Below are 20,700 nucleotides of genomic sequence, written 5' to 3' on the forward strand. Positions count from 1 at the left end.
TTTTATCTAAATTTTAAAATTGAGCCTCATTAAAGAGCCAGTTAATTGCATTGCGTTTTAAATGCTCTAAGCTATAAGAAGACTCTCGGAAACGAAACAGGAAGCCAAGCGTTTCAAACGGGAGAAGACGAAGGCACTGTAGACCGTGAATTCGCTTTAAATATTTTCAAGAGACAGATTGACGGGTCTTTTAAAGGGAAGTTGCTTTCTAGCATTCCCAAGGAAGGTGTAAAGTGGGGTTACGTTTATGTGTTATCAAACGAGACATTTAGTGAGAAACAATTTTTAATGGGAGATGACATGTCTTGGCGACTAAAGCAAACAATTGCCAAGAACGATAACAGTTCAGTCATCCAAAGGTACTATTATCTCAAACTAGGCAAAGGTCCTGACAATTACACAACTGAATTTAATAGAAACGTCTTCACATTAAAAGACTCGAAAGATCGCCCCGCAGTGTACCTCGTTCACTATTTAGCAAACCAAAGCCTAGGTTAAAGATCAACTCCCGAAAACATCCCTCAAAAAACTGATAAAAGAAATGGTTCTATCAAAAATAACCAACAACATCCTTCTGCAGCAAACGAGGACCTTTTGCTCAGAAATGAGGAAGAGTTATTTGTCAAAAATAACACGGAGTTACCTGTCGATAATCGATCAGAGACACGTTTTCCTGAAGATTTAGAAAGCAATGATAAAAGGGAAAATATTGAAGACATTCCAGGTAAATGCAGTTTATCTAAACCACGGATTAGTCAAGATTCTCTCTGTTCATTGATGTCCTTGAGATCTACCGTTTTTGGAACCACAATAAAACAAATTAAGATTGATCGTGAACTAGGGGTAATAATTGCAAACCACAAGGAATTGAGTTGGCGAGATGACTTTTAAACGTTTGTCAGTTTGCAATGCATTTATTGCAGTACATCTATGAACTTGGGGGTTGTACCCCGAAAATACAGTGAAGCATTCTGGAGCACCCTTAAGCCTCTTTCAGACGATCCAACTTTTTGACTCAGCTTGATGGGTAAACTCGAGTTGAATCAACTAGTTGGATCGTGTGAATAGACGCTGGTGATTTGAGTTACCACAAAAGTTGGCTAGGAAAAATTGGATCTGTGATCCAATTTTTGCTGACCAAATTTTTTAACTTCATTTCTCCAGCCGATCAAAATGAATTACAAACAAAGCCTTTTTCGCGGGTTATTTCGTAATTGCCAAGGTAGGTCGCGCATAAAAGGTTACATTTGGCCGTGCAACGGTTCTCGTCCATAAGCCGTGGCAGACGACGGAGGACTGAACCCTCATTTAGGAATATGTTCAGTAGGCCGCCGTCCACGTCACCTCCTCTTCTTTCCTCCCTTTTTTCTGCAAAATAGTTTCGCACGAAGAACGACGATATAAAAACAAGTGGTTAGAAAATTTTTTCTCTCAGTTAAGAAGAGACCAGGCTCGGGTCTCGATTTTTTCATTTTTGTCCGCGAATCAAATATTCGCGAAGTTTTCCAGAAACGAATTTTGTGAAACCTTTTGTGTTCCAACGAATAAAAGTACATATACGCTATTAACATGAGACGATGGTATGTCTCGTTCGTTATTTTTACTTAGGTTCCCGATTGGGATTTGATTGACGGATCAACTTGGAATCCCTGTATCGTAGACTTGTACCAGTAAATCCCCCGTAGAACGGCCACTCATTTAGGTTAAAGGGATACCTGTTACAAATGGTGCCGTGCCCGTCTTTTTGAGCCTCGGTCATTTTTTTTCGCGTCCCGTCGCTTTCTCTTTTGCGACGGGGTGGTCTGGCCCGATTCGCGACCTTAGTTATAGGTTAGTTCTAGTTTAGACAAGATCGCCGCCATATTGGGTACCCTTCCTTCTCGAACATTCGAGGCGTAGTTCTCAAATTTCTATTTAAATCGGGCTGAATCATAGATTTTATTAATCCTACCATTGATATAAATTGAATTTATTTAATTTAGAATTAAATCGCATGATAGATATTATTGTTTTCCGGGATAGATAATTTTGAACTAAATTATTTTTTAAATTTAAATGAGCAATCCCGAATCGTGCCCAATTTCGAAATTATACCGCAAAAGATACAACACAGAATCTTCTTCGCCTTCAGGAAATATTTCGTAATCTTCAGGGTCCACATTGCCGTTAGCTAAGCCTAACCTCGTGGTCGCGGATATCATACGCCAACCTCGGTTGATTGATTCAAATATGGCGCACGCCCTAAACCCAACTGAAGATTCCCCATGGGATGATAATCTCGATGTAACCCGTATTTGAACGTATTACGGATGAAAGGATAGAAAATTCCGCCCCCACGTATAAGATGAGTAACCCAAGAGAGGAAGAAAAAAGTAAATATGCTAATAATTTAGCCCTCTTTAATCGTATGAGCGAAAGTTATAACCCCCAGGGGAGTAGCCTAGTTAGAGCCAGACATAAGGGGAGTACCCCTGATCTAGTCATGTTAAGTGAGATACCTAGACCGAGTCCACCAAAAGCAAAGGTAAAGGTTGTCAGATTGAATCAAACTCATATGCAAGGGCAAAGCATTTTATGAATAGTTGGGTTCACTCAAGGCACGTTATACCTAAAGCCACGTCAACTGCGAATATTCCGACAATAACAGTGACTACTACCTCTCCCTGTGGGGCAATTCCACGTAGTAGTTCGGTTGTATATACAAATGCCCCTAGTAGGCAAAATAGACCCAGACCAGTAAACCCGGGACAAACCCAGAGCCCTACAGGACAGGTTCCCCAGATTCCACAAGGAATTCCCCAGTCTCCACCTAGCTTTCAGCCTCAAGGCACACAAAACCCTAGCCATTCAACCGGGACATCCAACCCACCACCACAACAAAGCGCTCCAAATAGTGGAGGTGCTCAGGAAGCCGCATTTTTAGCATCGGTTCTGCAATCCTTTTCTAACATGGCTATAAGCCAAGGCGCCGTCAGAGGTCTAGAGCCCCCGGAAAGGTTAGCTTTTTACGGCAGGAAAAATGAAAGCGTTCCGGAACTCCTCAGAAACTTTGACGAATATGTAAGATTCCACAAAATCAGCGAAGATAACAAAATGCTATTTATGCTCCTTTTTATGAGGGAAAATGCTTTATATTGGTTTCGATCTTTCCCCCAAAATATAGAATGGCCAGCGCTTATAGGGAGACTAAAACGTCCTTATTAAATAGAGGGTGAAGAGGCAAAGGTTAGGATCGAATTACTTAATAGGCGACAAAAACAAAATGAGTCTGTGGATGAGGCTTTCGGCTATTATGTTAGGGTAAATCAGAACTTACATCCTCCAATACCGGACAATGAACTACTTTTAATGATGAAACGCAATTTAAGACCAGAGTTTAAAGGATTACTTATGTTCCTTCCAATGTATACAATCTCCGATTTGCATGATGCGTGCTTAAAAATAGAACAAACGTTCGACTTAGACCTACCCCTCTCATCCCAAGATAAACCCAATCCTACCACACAACAAAATATTGCTGTTAGAGAGCAACCTATAGCTAGTTTCGATACTATGAGAGAACTCTATGTTTGGAATTTTATAAATTGTTTATGCGTGTCTATCACCCATACGAGACAGTTATCAGCGGCGGTGTCTTTGACAAGACGCGCTTGTGGATTTTTGTCTCACCCCAAAACGAGGTTAGGGAGTTGATTGCTGAGGATTTAGTACCAAACAGTTATAGAATTAACCCCGTGCACGGTGCGATGCCCATCTGAAGTTTGTTGAGCGGGAGATCAAACAAAAAGGGAAGAATGACGTTACGAATCTAATGTATTAAGATGATACAGAGTGGCATCCATCTTCTATTATCCCCTTTTGATAATAACAAAACATGGAAAAACTATAAGGAGAAATGTAAAAAAGTTTTATTATTCATGTTTTAACCGTATTTTAACCGTTAGTTTTAATTATTTTCGAAATTTTGGCATTTTTAGTAATTTTGTTGTGTCTATTGATTTTTGGGTTTTTCTTTTCTGTGTTTTTTGGATTATCTTTTTTTTCTTGAGAAAAATGGGACACGTTACTGGTACTGGGCGCTTCCAATTCCTTTGTTTTTTCTTTTTGACTTTCTTCGAGCTCGGCTCCTCCGCTACTTTACGGATGTTCATCACCTAGAGTAAAGTAATACGAACGTACGTAAGTTCATGATCCAGGTCTCGTGTCGAAGGTACTCAGAAAAATTTATCAAATGGGCTATACTTACTCTCCGAAGCGCTTTTTTCGGATAACGCACTTTCAACTTGTTGTCCCGTTGGTGCAGGACTCTCGTCTTCACCTACAATCGCGTAACAAAATTAACGCCTAATTTAAGGTAAATGATTAATATAAAATATTCTTACTGTCCGAAGTTCTGCCTGGAGTACGCGGGACCGAGTCGCGTTCGTAGTCACTCGTAACTGGCCATTCAATTTCTTCTTCTAATTCTAAACGAAAAAAAACAGTTACTTTTTCATTACGGAATAATATTTATAATACCAACCATGAGGTGGGGATTTTGACTTGCTCGCGGTCGTGGGTTCTTCGTAATCTAAAAAAAATTAAAGTTATTATTGCCAGAAAATATAAGAGAAGCTTAAGCGCTTCCCCCGGCACTGTAAATTAGCGCGCGGTTGTCGGGAATGCTTAAACACTATAGAATTGGTAAATATGTCTAACCTGAATCATCGGGGCTTATAAGCCCTTTACTAGACGCTAACTGTCGGAGCGTTGACAAAAGATCTCCTCCTGTCTTTTGCGTTATTTTTTCGACGATAGAGATACATTTGTTAAACTCGGCTGGTGTAGCGTTGTTTGTCGCCAATCTCAGTCGCAATTGCTCCGCCTCTTTCTTTTCCACCATGAGTTTTTTCAAATTTTTGATTTTCATCTTATGGTTGTCGATCATTTTATCTGTGGCGCGGAGGGCCACCTCAAATTTCTCTTTATTATTTTGCAAAATTGATAACCCCTTTTCATAAAGATTAATCAAATTTGGAAGAGTAGAATGCTCTTCCGAGCTTTCCTCCGGAACAATTGGCAGCTCTTCGATTTCTAAGAGTCGTCAAAATTGTACAAATAATTATATTTTATTACATCATCATGATATACTTTATAATGCAATAATTACCGGCAACCGGGAACCTTGCGCGAGGAACGTTCGCGTGGGGCTCTTCAAAACATCCGCTTTCCATTTGGAACGGTTTACGCCAATTCGGATCTTTTTCAAATACATTATGGTACACCACCACAACCGCTTCCGGGAAAAGTTCCCTTAGATTCGTACCAGGGCCTAGTTTCGCCTCTACAATGAATGAGCAATATCAAATTTTAAAATGTCATATTTGTCAACCTTAACAATGTAAGACTTACGGACTAGTTTCACAACAAAACAAATTATTGTATACACGAAATAGTGTCTTTGTATCTTTCCGTCCTTTATTAGGAAAAGTTCGGAGAACTTCACAGTGTTATCCGAAATAGCTTTAAAAACTGTTCGCGAAGGCCTGTAAACGTAAAAGGATGAAGTTTGTTTCTCGCTTATTGGTTGTAAACACTCACTGTTCCGATTCTCCGCTTTCGAACAACTGCTTAAAAACTTGCTTCCAAGTAAAGGAATGAGTATTTTTGCGAAATGACTCCATTTGTTCCCGGCTAGTCGGGAACAGTTGTATTGAGCCGGCATTGATAAACGTTTTTTGAAAAGTTAAAGCCATGGCGTCCACCAACTGGCTCGTGTTGAATAATTTGCTTATTGACCCCGGCATGGGCCTTTTGTGCCATTTTGCAAGTTCTTCTTTAACGTAGCCAATGGTAATAATGTTAATTTTGAAGACTAAACGATAAACGGATATTCAATGAATAAACGGAAGTAGGCACCTGTACTTAACAAAACTTATTACTTAAACGGCAATAAGTTTGCCAGTGTAATTATTATTAACAGTCTTTGAATAAATCGGGGCTTTTAAAAGGTTAGGTATGGCTAAAACAATATTACGTACGCGTTATTTTTTCACCCGAATAACATTCTCGGCCAAAGTGGTTTCGGCAAATCAAGAATGTTATTTGAGTCAAGCTTGACCCTGGTAATGTATGGCTAATAGTGTTAGCTTTATATTACCTTTTCACCCATACGACTCTTTCCCCATTAAAATAAAAACGGCAACCATCTACGCAGCTATACTAGCGTTGCCCATTCCATACAGATAAGAGGAATCATTCTGTAGCCTCCCCGACTCCCTTTTATAAGTCGGCAAAGATTGAGTGAGTAGCCCCTCGACTACCATTAAAAACAGGCAATGATTAAGCGAGTAGCCCCTCGACGCCCTTCGTATTAAAATCTCCAAAGATAAAGTGAATAGCCCCTCGACACCCACTAAAACAGGCAATGATAAAGTTAGTAGCCCCTCAACTCCCTTTATAAATCGGCTATGAATAAGTAGGTTGACTCTCGACACTTTTGAAATCAAAAATGATTGAGTTAGTAGTCCCTCGAAACGCCAATCATTACTTATGAATTAGTGAATAGCTCCTCGATGCCCTTTAAATATTACCAATTATTCTAGAGGGCCGGTAGGCCCTTCTAGATAAGAACCCACACCCTCCCGTAATGTTAAAGAAATAATTCACAGATTTTAGGCTTAGCGTCCCATAGAAAAAGCATGGGATTTTTGGTGGTCCACTCCATCGAATAACTCAGAAACTACTTCGAAGTTAAGGTTCGGAACACTTTTGAATTATCAAGCAACTATTGAATGTTGAACTTCTGAAGTTTGATTAAGAACAATTAATTCTAAGTATTTTATTTTAATTAATTTATAAATCATGGTAAAACCGTTACATATATTACACTGTTTGCATAGCATTTTATTCAGCCTTCGTCGGGTTTGTGGCGCATAGGATAACGCGTCTGCCTATGGAGCAGAAGATTGCAGGTTCGAGTCCTGGCAAGCTCGGTGTTTATTTTTACAGATCTTTTATTCAACATAAATGAAATAATCCTATAAATACAATGTTTGGATAATTTTTTTGTTACGAAATACGGGCTTATGGCGTAATGGATAACGCGTTTGCATTTGAGGCAAAACATTGCAGGTTCGAGTCCTGGCAAGCTCAGTGTTTATTTTTACAGATCTTTTATTCAACATAAATGAAATAATCCTATAAATACAATGTTTGGATAATTTTTTTGTCACGAAATACGGGCTTGTGGCGTAATGGATAACGCGTTTGCATTCGAGGCAAAACATTGCAGGTTCGAGTCTTGGAAACCGCGTTGTCTATTTTTGATGAAGAATCTTAGTATATAAAAGGGAAAATTCTTAAATAACAAACTTTCAATGAAATAGGCGCGTGCTGGCGCGTGGTTTAGAAATAACGTTTTTTTAAACCTATACAAAGAGGTCAACTAAACTTAATTGAGTCACCAACCGCCTTTTTGTATGAAATAAGTTACCACCCGCCTATCTATGGTGAATTAATTTACCACCCTTCTACCAATTGTGAATTTATTTACCACTTCCCTGCCAAATGATTTAAAATTTTAATCTTTCCCATAAAATAATGAGAGGCACTTGGAGTGAGCCAACTGGAACATCGAATTAATGACGTTTGGCAAGCATATTATTATTTTTATAATAGATTAATACAAATTAAGGCTGAAGGAACAGATATTATATAAAAAAGACTTGGTTTGCCCAAGCCTTAAAAACAAAACGATAAGAGTTTTTCCAGTTGTCTGAAGCGCGGATATTTTTTCTATTGAATTTGAAAGACAATCCGTATTTTACTACTCTTTAGAATTTAATTCAATCACCTGATTTTACTGCTAATGGACTAGTTTCCTAAAAATTAATTGAAATAAAAAAATTACTTATCTCAGATTTTTCAACAACAATTCCATTTTCCTGAAACATTTTATCGTGCATTTATTATTTTGAGGGATATCGTGTAAACTCAACCAACACTTCTAAAATCTTCCCCACAAGTACTGATATACACAGTTCAATAATTGTGACTGTGCTTAAAGAAGAAACGAACCTCTTTATCAAATATAAGAATGGTGATAACAGCCCCCTTTTGTATTCGAAAAGACCGCATATAATACATAATTAATGAGAATATTATTTGAAAATTAAAGTACGTTCTCCATTGAAAAGAAAAGAAAATTCATGATAAAATGTTTCAGGAAAATGGAATTGTTGTTGAAAAATCTGAGATAAGTAATTTTTTTATTTCAATTAATTTTTAGGAAACTAGTCCATTAGCAGTAAAATCAGGTGATTGAATTAAATTCTAAAGAGTAGTAAAATACGGATTGTCTTTCAAATTCAATAGAAAAAATATCCGCGCTTCAGACAACTGGAAAAACTCTTATCGTTTTGTTTTTAAGGCTTGGGCAAACCAAGTCTTTTTTATATATGAAGTATAGGTCACCATTGAATAAGTGAGTAGCAACTCGAGTGAGCTTAAAAATTGCCAATGATTTAGGGACCCCCCTTTTGAAATCGCCTATGGACCTTCGACGCGTAAGCGTTTGAAAGAGAATTTTTCTTAGGGTTACGAATAGGAAATACGTAAGCGATTGAAATGAATTTGGTTTAGGGTTTCGGTTTCGTTTTCATTCTCTACTTAAGTCTGGCTAAAATTTAAAATCAATTATAGCATTTCCTAACGGATGTCATTTAAAAAGTTTCTTCAAAAATATGTAGCATTGCGCATCCGCACCGCACTCTTATTTAAATCATGACCGCTTCTTTTCCGTTTTCACTCTCCCTTTAAAAAGGCGAACGATACTTTTTCTTCAGACCAAGTGAAAGTAATAGCCCATCGTTCGATGTTCATCAAACGATGTAGTGAAAAACCATGGATAAAGAATGCGCGTCACCTTGAACTTTTATTATCACGACGCTACAGGATCGGCAACTCCCTATCTCGAACTACAGCTTATTCCGAATATACTCTGTTACAACAACGGTTGTCAGCACGCGCAAACCTAGATCTCTATTTAACCTAGCTTTGTACGTGGTGTCAAGAGACCAAAGGATTTTCAGGATCTTCAGGATTTAAAATCGTTTAAAATATCCCGAAGGGTTTTAGCCTCTTGTCAGCACGCGCAAGGCTAAATTACATGGAGACCTAGGTTTGCGCTCGCTAACAACTGATGTTGTAATACACGGAATAAGCTGTAGGGAGTTGCCTATCCTCTACAGTGGAAACAAATTTTACGCTCTCGGGCATTCCTTATCCATGGAAAAACTATCGCGCTACCTTTAAGATTGCTAAATTATAACCCATAAGCTGGAAAATTGAAACAAAAAGCACGCGTCTTCTATTCACCGCATTCTATTCTAAATTCTGGGCACCAGACACCAGGCCTGTGCGAAAAAATCGAAAATCGAGTCTCGAAAATCAAAATTTTGGGACTTGAAAATTATTTCGAGTCCTTAAAAATCTTCACTATTGGACTCGAGGAGGACTCGAACCGAGACTTGACGCCTTATCAAGTCCAAAAATATTTACTTTCTGACCCGTAATTTTAAGTAAAGAGCCGCATCTAGTAGGGTTTAATCGATTTAAAGTTTAGAATAGACAGGTGATTGGACAAAAATTTGACTTTAGCTAAAGTAGTCAAGCAAACCGAAACCAAAAGTTAAAAATTTTTGTTACTGCGCGTCATTGTCGTCGTGAAATTTATACTTTGTTAGTAAAATTTATCCTTATTAGAAATTAATTTATTATAATTCTTGTATTATTAATTATGTAAAATTAAACTGGACTCGCACAGGCCTACCCGACACCCTGGGAAATATGCATCTTAACCCGCGTCTAATTGCCCGTCTTTCAATTTGAGAGATTCTCGGCACTTTCCAAGAAGGACAATCGCGTTTAAGATCCCACGCATTTTTATAAACCAGCTCAATACATTCAAACAATTACCATTCAATTACTAATTTTAATTTGCTGAGAAAAATAATTAACGTGCGAGTATGGCTAATCGTAATAAAAACTATATAAAAATGACGACAATCGCCGAGTCTTAGTATTGTACTTACGGTGACGTCTCTCGAATGCGAAGTCCTGATGTTTCTTGACGAAACTTTTATTAATTGTAGGAAGAAAGGTTTTCAAACCAACGAATAACGCAAACTAAGTTTTTAATAAAGCTAATTTTAAAAGGATAAAATAATATTTTCACGGACGAAAAGATGACTTACTAGCTAAACTTCTCTAACTATAATGTGATAGGTCGAATAACCAGCGGCCTATGAGACGGAACTCGTAAGTCTATAATATGTATCGCATAAGTCTATAAGTTGTATCACGCGTCTAATAAGGAGTAATTTCAAAGGACTGTCAGATACTATTTCTCGGATCAGTTCCGCTCCACATAAACTTTGAAAACCAAGATTTTAAAACAATTTCCATTTTGAAATTTTAATTAATAACGAAATGCTTCAAAGTAATACAGAATTGACTCTAACTTTAAAAGCGAGACTTTCTCTTAGAATTCAGAATCAATTCTTTCATACGCTAACGCTATGAAAAACCCAAAACTTGAAGATGTAATAAAGCGCGGAACATTAATTCAAAAATGACAAGAAAGATTGAACATTCCAAACTTACTTACTAATACTTACTTAGTACGGTACGCGACAATTTGGTCTCGCCGTTATGGTCTTGCCGATTTGGTCTCGCTGTTTTGGTCTCGCCGTTCTGGTCTCGGGACAAATGGGTCTCGGGACAATTAGGTCTCGGGACAAATGGGTCTCGGGACAAATGGGTCTCGGGTCAATTGTGTCTCGGGACAAATGGGTCTCTGGACAATTGGGTCTCGGGACAAATGGGTCTCGGGACAAATGGGTCTCGGGACAAATGGGTCTCGGGACCTAACCCAACCCAACCTTGTTTCGAGGTAAGAAGATTATTTATATGAGTATTAAAAGCCCGCCTCTTACCACGAACAATTTATTAGCAATAATAGAAATATTTTGGATGGTGTCAGATAATTAATTGGAGAATATTTTGGAAAAGGTGGCAGCTAACTATTAGGAGAACATTTTAAAAAAAAGTGGCAGCTAATTAGTAGGAGAATGTTTTGGAAAAGGTGTCAGCTAATTAGTAGGAGAATGTTTTGGAAAAGGTGTTAGCTAATTAGTAGGAGAATGTTTTGGAAAAGGTGTCAGCTAATTAGTACGAGAATGTTTTGGAAAAGATGTCAGCTAATTAATTGGAGAATATTTTGGAAAAGGCGGCAGATAACTATTAAGAGAATATTTTGGAAAAGGTGGCAAATAACTATTAGGAGAATATTTTGGAAAGGGTGGCAGCTTACTATTTGGAGAATGTTTTGGAAAAGGTGGCAGCTTACTATTTGGAGAATATTTTGGAAAAGGTGGCAGCTAATTAGTATGAGAATGCTTTGGAAAAGGTGTCAGATAGTTTATAGGATAATATTTTGGAAAAGGTGGCAGCTAATTAATTGGGGAATATTTTGGAAAAGGTGGCAGCTAATTAATAGGAGAATATTTTGGAAAAGGTGTTAGCAAATTAATAGGAGAATATTTTGGAAAAGGTGGCAGCTAATTAGTGTGAGAATGTTTTGGAAAAGGTGGCAACGAATTATTGGGACCATTGCTTTGGAAAAGGAGGTAACTAATTAGGTAAACAAATAATCACGAGACCAAACCGTCCCGAGACCAAATAATGACGATACCAAATAGTCCCGAGACCATATAATTACGATACCAAATAGTCCCGAGACCAAATAATTACGATACCAAATAGTCTCGAGACCAAATAATTACGATACCAAATAGTCTCGAGACCAAATAATCACGATACCAAATAGTCCCGAGACCAAATAATCACGATACCAAATAGTCCCGAGACCAAATAATCACGATACCAAATAGTCCCGAGACCAAATCGGTGAGACCAATTAGTCCCGCGACCTAATCGGCAAGACCAAAATGGCGAGACCAATTCGGCGAGACCAAATTTTCCTGTTCGTACTTAGTGTCCTTTTGTCCAGTTTACCGTCGTCATATTGGAATAGCGGTGGCTAGAAGGCCCGCCAGCTTTACACGAGACCCGTCTTCAAAAGCTAGTAGCGAAAGAGTCCCATGCCCCTAGTTCCAACTTTGGACATTTTTGCGCTACAAACCCTGACTCGTAATGCTTTTTCTACGATGATCAAATTTCAAAAGTGGACTCATTTCAGAGCATTTCAAAGGTATTTGCTAAATTTTACAAGATTAGTCGCGTATGTTTTAATTTCAATCTTGAGGCGTATTTCGTAATTTTACGTCCGTTATTTGGCAAATAATCAATGTTCAAAGCTGATAGAAATGCTTTGAAACCGACTCTAGCACTACCGCGAAATTTATGTTGGAAGTAGGGGCGCTTTCGTTAAAAGTTTTTTAACATGGGTCGCGAGTAAACCTGGCAGGCCTTCTACTCAAAACTCATTGGGAACTCGGTATCTGGCTGGACTTTACCATCACCCCTTCAGTGGCGTCGCCACAGGTAGGGTGGGATTGGCTTAAGCCTATGTTGATATTTCCAAGGGGACTCAAAATTCTCATAATAGGGCCTCAATTTGTGAAAATATTTTGTCGTACTTATTTTTCAATGTCATTTACTTATGGCAAATCGCTTTTCTTTTTTGCAATTTCCAAAGAATGAAAGAAAGTAAGTAATTCTAGGAGAGCGATAGCTCTCTTAGATGAGACCTCATACCGACTTTAATGTATAAGGATGGTTTTTTGATTGGTTATAACTTTTTTTGTATCGTATTAACTGCTTTGAAAAACTTCCACAGAACTACAATTCGGGCCCTCAATATGTGGTTAAAATTTCAAAAAGATCCACTCATTAGTTTATTTTATAAAAAATAAAGTTGCTAAGGGTGGTTTTCATTTGCATAAAATGATTCAGCCCTTTTGGTGAAAAAGTTAAATTTTCCCATAGAAATAACATGGAGTTTTTTTCAAATTTAGCCATTTTGTCGCAACCCTTTTGAAATGAAATATTCGTTTGTTACGTTTGGGAACGGTTTTATATCAAAATTTAAACCTTTTTCTAGGACCATTTTTAAGGTTTTTGAGAAAAATTAATTTTAAGTATGTTTAATTTTAAATTTTAAAAACTACCCCAATCTGCGATATTTTAGCATGGATACGCTGTTTTATTGGTAAATATCAGCGCGACCAATATTGGCCTTTTTTTACGTATAGTTGCGTCATATTAATCCGATTGTTTTTTCTTAATGCCTTTTGGTTGAAATGGCCTATCGATAGTGAGATAAGACTGCTTTAATATTGCCGCCGTGACAAATTACCCCGTTTGTGGCCGCTATTTTTTTAAGGGGAAAAAATTTGAGAGTGGGTCCTTTTTCGTTGCCATTTTCATATTTTTTGAGGATTTGCTCATGGATGGATTTTAAATATAATTTAAAGTAGGTTTCAAGCTTTAATATAAGCCTAATTTCATAATTTTCCACCTTTTGATTGTCCCACAATCTATTTCTAAACTAGGCACTTTTTTTAAGGCGGTGAAATTGCGCTAAGCCTTGGCTTAACGTTCATTTTTGCCGTTTAAAAAAATGTTTACCTCTCGTTGCCCTTTACTACTTCGCCTTCTCGTATCGTCGTACTTTTAATTAAAGTTTAGACTTTGAAAGTAGTGCTTTGTTTTCTTAAATATTACTTAATTGTATAAAATTTCAATATTATAATTGCATAAAACGAATTCAATTTTGTTTGTTGATGGGACGCGCCTTGCATTTGAATTTCGTTCCCTCGAAACTACCCCCCGAAGAATTTTTATTTATCGCCGTCTTTCGGTCGCTTCAGCCCGAAAACAGCTGTAGTGAGAATTTAGAAATGTTATTTATTAAAAATGTATGCGCTCAGTGTGTTGTTGTGTTTGCATTTTAATGCTTCTAGAAAATCGTGGTGCGCGTCGAGGTTTACGAATCCAACGTGTGTTGCGAAATGAAAATCAAGGGTGGATACTACATGATCTATGCTTTAAAAGGAATTTGACCGCGCCATGCAGTCAAGCAAAACGGTATTAGGCCTTGCCAAAACTTGACTGAGCTATTGCGCCTTGTCAGATTATCTTGTCTATCTATCAATAATATAATAAATTCACCCTCGGATATCCTGTGACGAGGAGATGGTTTTAAAGTTACTAACACTCGATTTTGGAGGTAGATACTGTCTTGTGACACTTGATGTAACGATTTTATCTTATAAACAGACTATTATCATAAGCCCATATCGTAAATTAACCGCTGTTGATATCAAAGCTTAATTGAAATACTGATACCAATTTTTTAACTCAATGAATCATCAAAAATTATCTACTAAAAGAGATATCTACTTATATTCCATTCAAATTTCTCGCAACATTTCTAATTAACGAGTAGAAATGTGCAAATGAAGTTCAAACTGATTAATTGGGCAAATTGCTATATTGGTCACCATTACCGATCACAGATAGATTTGCGTCCTTCAGTAGTGTTTATTATGCTTGTAAAATGGTAAGCGAAATCCGTGATTAAAGTTTAAAATGGACATGAGCAAAAACGGCTTTATTCATATCAACTCTATTACCGAATATCTAAATTTGACTAAAATTAACAAAATATTCTATTCATGGTTAAAAATCTTGTTTGAAGCAGCAAGCCATCTAATCCTTATTTACCTTCTTTTGAAAAAAAATAATAGGTTGATACCTCTTTCAGTAGATGATTCATTGATATTTCAGTTTCATTGAGTTTAAAAAAAAATTAGTTCCACCATTGGTTGATTTTCAATATTGACCAATCGATAATCACAAATTTTAATAACTAAATTATTAAAACCGGTTCAAAACCATATTAGTTTTGAAACGATTAAATTATAATTTTAAACATATATACTAGTTAATTCCTCGTAGTCGTAGGTAATTAGTTTATTTCCTTAGTGAAATTAATGCTGAATATTATATACACAAAGTAAATAATAAATTAACTTCTAAAATTTAAATGTAAAGTGTGTGCATTATTTCCCAATTAATAAAAGATATACACCTATTTTCATTCAAATTAATTACTAATTTGTGGATAATGGATAGAAAATGTCGAGCTCTAATTGCGATATAGCTAAAATCAATCCCACGGGCTAATTATAATACAATATAACCTTTGCCCTATGTTTACTGTTTTGAATTTTATTTGTAAAATTTAAAACATAAAATAGTATTACAATTTTTTTTAATTAAATAATTATAAATAAATTTCAATAAAATAAATTCTGGTTAAATACATAACACTACTTTTTATTAATTTTCTGAAATTATCAGAGCTAAATATCAAAGACACATATTTAATTGCTCTCATTTCGACACAACTGCAACCGTATAGATTTATTCATTTAATAACATTTCTCATTTCTAATTATTTAAATTCAAAGGGCTGTATTAACTTTTAAAGGTGAAAACCCAGCTGACTTAGAAGTAAAAAAATACCAGGCTGTCAGGCTGTCTCTTTACACAACAGAGTTGGCCATTCTCGCTTATGAGAAATGAATCCTTGTCATATGCATCTCTGGACTTTAGGAGCTCCAGGACTCCCAACTGAATCAGGGTGGGAAATAGGGATTTTTTTAAAACTAGACATTGGGCCAGCGACCCCCTGCCCAGGAATAAATGAACTGGTCCATGACCATTGACCAGGGCGCGGCGTCTGCTAAACTAAAGAAGTGGGTAATTAAAATAGTTCAGATAATGTCTGGACCCTGGTTACCCTAGAATTTCCTTAGTGGTCCTGTGGACCACTGCTCACCCTTCGATTTAATTTTTAAACTGGTCATTTTCCCTGTGCCACCGCCTTATTTGCAACGCTGAACTGAAGATTTCTTTTGACCGGACCATAGCCTACTCGATAACGCGCAACACGTCGCAAGCTGCTTGCGCTATAGCGCGAGTCAGGGTGGGAAATAAGGATTTTTTTAAACTGGACATTAGGCCTGAGACCCTCCTGACTTGGAATAAATAAACTGGTCCGTGAAAATTGGCCAGAGCACGTCGTCTGCTAAGATAAGGAAGTGGATAATTAAAATATTAGAATTTTAATGTGTGGACTCTGGTTACCCTTGAATTTTTTAGTAGTCTCGTGGACCACTGACCCCCCTCCGATTTAATTTTTGAACTGTACCAGGCAATTTTTAAACTCGTCATTTGCCCTGTGTTACCGCCTTATTTCCCACGCTGGCGCGAGTTGCTTTGCGTTGTCGAGTGCGTGATGGAGCGGGCTATGCCTGGAGTCCCAACCCCCGTTACTTACTACCAAAATACCCACTAGCATAGCCCACTCGATCACGCTCTCTTTTCCCCGGCTACATATTTTGAAGAGGGCACTTTTTAGGCGTATTTATTAACAATCTTGGATCACCTTTGTGGACTTTTAGGGTAGCCCTTATAAACTGAGTCGGCATTGCCCTGACTATATTGTGTTTAAGGTTTATAAGCTTAATATCAAACAGACGTTAGTTAATGCTACAAAAAAGTTCGAAATTGATAATTTCGGATCGTCTTTGAGAAGTTTTAAGGATATCCGAATTTCATATTGGGCTTATGAAAAGTTTGAGCTAAAGGTTAAACAGACATAAATCAGCGTTTTAAAAAATTGTGTAAAACTGTCAATTTGGTCCTATTTGTGGAATTTTTAGGGGAGCGCCTCGCGTTTCAATAAAGGGTTGTAAAAAATTGTATTATGTTAATTACAATAAGAATACAAACTTTCAATGAGTTACGTTTTTATTTTTTGGAGTATCATTATAAATAAATGACTGATTGAGCTAAAGTTACGGTCCCCTTTTTATATGTTTCTGCTTAGTGTAGATTTTGAAAATGTAAAACAGTTTCTTAACAATCTTAATTAAAATGAAGACTGAAGGAGCAGATATTAATCAAAAATGTCTTGATTAGAATCAAGTCCTAAAAAGTATCGATAAGACTGAGGTTATCACTTGTCTGAAGGATCAGATATTAATTTTTCTTTTTAATTGAAACTTAAAGGCATGCTTAAGAAAAAACAACGTTATATTACCGTTTTCCGTTGAAATAACTTATTTTACAGGTAATCAATTTCAAAAATTTACTTATCTCGGGTTTTCGGGCACAATTCCATTCCCCCAAAACATTTTATCATTACATTAATTACTTTTGAGAGATAAAGTGTCAAAATAAGCTTTAAAACAATAAAAAACTGAATGAGCGGTCTGTTTAGCCATGACCAAAACCTTCAAATCAGTGTTGCTAATGTTAGAAAGTGGATGTTCCCACTTCCATTTTAAAAATTTCCCACACCCCCTTTTTTACAGTAATATTTCCCACACCCCCTTTTTTACAGTAATATTTATCTGGACTATTTTATCATACTAAGTTTAATATGGAATATCACTCCGCATGGCTTTGACAATATGTACAAATGCTATAAAGCTTTAAAATTCTCAAAATATGCTTTCTTTTTTTTTCAGTGCCAAACTTAAAATCACCGAATTTATTTCAAAATGTCGCTTGAAATTATTAAACCGGATAAAATTTTCGAAAATGCACTAATTTTAACTGTGCAGTTAAAATTAGTGCATTTTTGAAAATTTTGCACTATTAACCCTTGAACAGGAAAATTCCGACATTTGATTGATTTCGGAAAAATATTACTTTTTCCCCACAGAGCCTAAAACCAAACCTAAATCTCCCACGATGTGGGAAATTACCCACACATTGGCAACACTGCTTTAAAAACACACAACAAGCACACTTTCGAGACATGTTCTGAACAAATTAGTGCTTAACCCTCTAATCGTACGACCACGGAGAATTGATGTAAACTGTAGTTGAAATATATTCATGTGCGACCTGCGGCACTGAATGGTCTCTAACCATTGTTTGAAACTAGAGAGAGAAATAGTGAGCAGCATTAATCATGTCCTGAGCTATGAGAATGAACAGTATGACTGTTGACTGAAGTACACTAGACATTACATCATTTTCCATAACCACGAGTAAAAATCTAACTGTCCCTACTTAATTTTCCGCCATTGTTTTAAAACGTATCCACTGCGAAGCATGCCGGGCACAAATGAGGGAACCTTTTAAAACTCAATGTCATACACGTACTCTCTTAAAAGTAATTAATGTAATGATAAAATGTTTTGGGGGAATGGAATTGTGCCCGAAAACCCGAGATAGGTAAATTTTTGAAATTGATTACCTGTAAAATAAGTTATTTCAACGGAAAACGGTAATGGAACGTTGTTTTTTCTTAAGCATGCCTTTAAGTTTCAATTAAAAAGAAAAATTAATATCTGATCCTTCAGACAAGTGATACCCTCAGTCTTATCGATACTTTTTAGGACTTGATTCTAATCAAGACATTTTTGATTATTTAATAATAAGGAACTGTGGTTATTATTATTCATGCGTTATATATAGATCTCTTTACAACTAGTTGCTTATTTACACACCGTTATCTCACCATATTTAATAAATACTCCCAAGTTTTTCAACGTGATTCCTTATTTTTGGGGTTGGAAAGTGTGTGTTATTTTTACATGTATTTAAACTAAAAAGCCACGTGATATTAACATAGCTAGCGACCTTCACCGTGATTCGCGTGACCTCTGAGCGCCAAACCCAAATTTAAACAAATTCTCTTTGCGTGTGTTCTGAACTAGTAGAACTAGGGTTTTGGGAATTTTAAAATAAATTTTTTTGTTCCTATACATGTGAAGAGCGAATGAAAGGCGAGGAAGGAGGCGCGGGCTGTTAAACAAATTTTCAAGCCCTTCCCCATACATTCACTCAGTTATTAGTATGGGGTCTATGGTCTCTTAAAGATTCCAAGAAGAAGATATCTATTCCTGATGGAACTAATAGTTCTACATTAGTAGCAGTATTAGAAGTATTAACAAAACGCAAAGACAAAGAGAAAAATCGGCATTGAGGAAGAAAGTAGGGCATCGGTGACGTGTGGTTCTCGTTGCCTCGTTGCGAAAGAAAAATTATTCCCCCCTAACTGATATAGTGGGGCATTTTTCACTAGAACAATGTTGCCTAATTATGGGCTACATTATTTTCAGGTATATTTTGTGATCGCACGACTTCATTTACAGATATTTTGATTTCGAATTAAAAGCCTCGATTGTCAAATTTAAATGTACCCTATATACAGCGTGGTCGATATCAGATCAACACCTTCCTTTGTGAACAGCCCTCAATACTGCCAACGGATGACGTCACTATTCTAAATATTACAGGGTTTAAATAAAAGTTTGTAATTCATGTTTTATTGTATGCAAGTGACAACGGGTGACAAAATACGAATAGAATGGAGAATATGTCTGAATGCAACAAAACGTTTTAAAGCTCAGTCTTTTAGATCTTAGGCCTCAAATTACAACCTCTAATCTCTTTGGTAAACACCTCAAGTATTCGATGTGTCTACCATTACTGTGGACGCTCACTTCTAAACAACTGTCCATGTCTTGCAATACATTTGCAAGCCCTAAACTCATGACTCAGTGTACGGAACGCGTACGTTCTGATTCATCGCGGTAATACTCGCGATGTACGCGTCAAAAGATACATCGGCGGGTTGTTTAAACTGAGCTGTTTCTAGGCGGAGGGATTCCTCCGCTCGTACCGAAAAGAAATAGTCTCTAAACGCGCCTTTTAGTGTACGCCACGTTAATGCTTGATTAGGCCTATTCATGTCTCTAAACCAGATTAATGCACGGCCCCTTAATATTTGGGGGAGAAGCGCGATAACGTCATTTCCAGTCATGCTGTGTTATTCAGCGAATTCCGTCAAAGTCCGAAGGAATTCCGGCGCGCTCTCACCTTCGACACCACTAAATATTAAGTGAGGCGGCGGTTTTGGCCTACTTTTGGCGGCTGGTCCAGTGCCTACATTTGCTAACGTAGTTTCTAGAGTTTGAATAGTTTGTAGCCAAATATTTGACGCTGCACCTTGCAGTGGCGGCGGTGGAGGTGGGATTCCTCCAGCCGCTTGTCCTTGCGAAGGACTAGTACCGAGGCTTGGAGGGGGAGTGATCCCCCTCGGGGGAGTATGGGATCCCGGTAACTGCGCGTTAATCGCGGCGATTAAAGCATGCGGATCGGCAGGATTCATGACGCGACAGTTAATTCAAGCAATGGCACAAGTAATTGTCACAAGTACGCGTTAAAGCACAATTGGTAATTGTCAGTCGTAACGAGTCCTGGCAAGCTCGCCACTTTATGTAACCGTAAAATTTAAATGTAGGAAAGGGGCCTAATTTCACGGCGCATAAAGATATTTAATTAACACTAAGAATTAAAGAAATTCCCAGGTTACCCGTTTAAAGGTCTTATTGACCATGACTAACTTATATTTACCATATGATCCATGGCGAGGAAGGATAGACTCAGAGTTGGATAACAAAGAACTTTTATTAAACAATAAGCTGGTGTTTTTCGCGAACACGGACTAGACTGCCGTGTACAGATAGTACGCGGGGGTTTTTATCCCCGCGAACTAATGTTTTTTAATAGTTTGACAGCGGTGGCGCTTAAGGCGCCACTTCGGAACAATTTAACATTATGAAAAATTTAGTATAAAAAATACAAAATTAGTAAAGCAGACGACGC

The sequence above is a fragment of the Phalangium opilio genome, unplaced genomic scaffold, assembly GCF_054372755.1.
Source record: "Phalangium opilio isolate 3A_F unplaced genomic scaffold, DU_Popi_V2 ptg000043l_1, whole genome shotgun sequence".
In the NCBI taxonomy this organism is placed as follows: domain Eukaryota; kingdom Metazoa; phylum Arthropoda; class Arachnida; order Opiliones; family Phalangiidae; genus Phalangium; species Phalangium opilio.